The following is a 2,485-nucleotide window of genomic DNA, read 5'->3' as shown; positions in this document are numbered from 1 at the left end:
CTGTAAGTTAAGCCAATATCTGATGTTAGACTATGTTATTCCTAGACATCCATTAATTAAATATGAGGTTCTTTGCTATCCTTACAAATTTGTCTTCTTGGCTTATAATATGCTATCCTAGAAACAAGGCCACAATACAGAACAAGGAAAAGGAACAAAATTAAATGTGGTTTTCTGATTTACTTTTTGCACATTGAGTCCATGAGTATTCTAGAAAACATATTTCAATTCCTCCCAGTCTTGCTGCTTTGAAATAGCAACCAGTTGTAAAGCAGAATAAAGTACTGAGTTTTAGGAGGTGTAGTATTTTACGGCCGTAGAAAATGCAGAGCGGAAGAAAAACCACATTATTTTCCTTAAGGTATCTAAGTACCTGATATCAGAAGCCTATAAATAACATAAATTTCCATTGTACACAAAATTGCTATCATTCATAAAATTATTCAATTTCAAAAATTGAAATAGTATTAAACATCCTAATATCAGAATTCTCTTTAGTAGTGTTGTTTTCCAGTAAAAGATAATTTAAATTATAATTGCTAGTAAAACAGATGAGGTAGAAAAGCAATACAATTAGATCTAATTCAAAATTTTGATATGCATGGGGTTTTTTTCTACAGTAGAGGACTCTAATAAAGTTATATTTAACATCATATGATAGATAGGTAAAGTACATAGAGGTATGACTCAAATGGAATTATGCTGAAGTTAGGTATTTCAGTACCAGCTGGCAGCTGGCATTACACACTGCATGTCTTAGGTGTAATGGAGACCATCTTCCCCTTAAACAAAGGTACTTAACAAGTTCTGTTAACAACAGTGACAAATTCTTATCTATGGATAACATTTGAGGAAGTAATGTTCTACAAGAGCTAGGAATATAAGTTCTCAGCCCTGTGGAGGATTTGGGGATACTAATGAACGTAAAATAGACCGTAGTTATGAGGAAACCAGCCCTATTCTGCAACAAAAGGAGCAAGGCCAGCAGGTCGAGGGAACCTCTACTCTCCTGTGACTCTACCTGAAGTACTGCATCATTCTTAGCACAAGAAAGATAAAGCCCTGTTAAAGTAGATCATGGGGAGGGCCACAAAAATCACTGAAACACCTCTTCTTTGAGGATAGAGCTGAAGCCCTTCTCCTTTGAGGAGAGGGTGAGAAAGATGAAGTTGTTCAGACTGGGAAAAAGAAGTCTTATTGCAGCTATTCAATAAATATAGGCTTATGACAATGTTGGAGAAATAAATTTTTAACAGGATTTTTAGTGACAGGACAAAGGGTAAGTTTCAGTAAGAAACTGAAATATGTTAGATTTAGTTTTAGATTGGATCTAAGGAAGAAACTCTTTGCAAGACTGGTGAGTCACCCAGTCACCCAGTGGGGTGTTGTGGGTGCCCCATCATGGGAAATATTCACAGCCAGCTTGGACTGAGCTTTGAAAAACCTGATCTAATGAAAGATGCCCCTGTCTTATGAGAGAGGGGTCAGGACTGATTATCTTCGAATGTCCCTTGCAATTGAAATCAATCCATGATTCCATGAAAATTGGATTGACAGATGTCTGAAGTCAAGTTGGAGAACACTATTTGGACGCCTGTGTATTAGTAACCTTGCCTTTTCCATGAGTCAAATGTTACAGATTTTTTTTAGGAAAGTGTTAACCTGAACTTAAAGATTGCTGGCGATTGAGAATTTGTGTTTTGTAAGTCATCCCCTGGTTACTTTTACAGAAAAACAGACCTTTTTTTTCTAATTCAGATATGAAAATTCAAGTTTTAGTCTTCTGCCTTATGTTTGCTTGCTGCATTAAAAAATTCTGCTTCTAGACAGTGATCTCAATTTTTAAATATTGACAAGCAAATGGACTTGTGAACAATGCTGTTCAATGAACTTAAAATGCATGGGCTTTATTTATGCAAAATTTTTGTTTCTGTCCCACTCTTATCTGTGAACAGCAAAAAACTTTTTAGTAAGATTAGCAGCAATCCTAAGGATTTATACAACTTCTCTATTCACATACACTCTGTTTATATGTATAATACTGATGATAGTAGAATTTACACTGGCACTTTTTTTAATTGTGTTTGTATCCCTAGATTTTTGTAGTTACAACTCCTTTCTATAAACTAAACCTTTGTGATTTCCATTCCTATAACATTCACTGGATAATAATAGACTATGACAGAATTCTAGAAACAGAATTTCAAGCAATATCAGAACAGATGTCTTATAGAAGTTTATTACATCAATATCAATACTTAATCAACTAAATTTATAATTTCAATAAAAGAAAGTTTGGTAGGATGGTTTCACATAGCCTACTTTTCTAAGCCCACTTTGACACCATTTGATCCTGTTTCAATTTCTTCATAACAATAAAAAATTGTCTTCTATTTTTCTGATTCAGATCAATGTCAGGTTTTCTTATTTTTTAAAATTCCCCCTGGATCAGAACTTGCTTAAAATCTGCATTAACACCTAGAGA

Source organism: Parus major, chromosome Z (assembly GCF_001522545.3).
Source record: "Parus major isolate Abel chromosome Z, Parus_major1.1, whole genome shotgun sequence".
Classification (NCBI taxonomy): domain Eukaryota; kingdom Metazoa; phylum Chordata; class Aves; order Passeriformes; family Paridae; genus Parus; species Parus major.
This window is presented reverse-complemented; position numbering follows the sequence as displayed.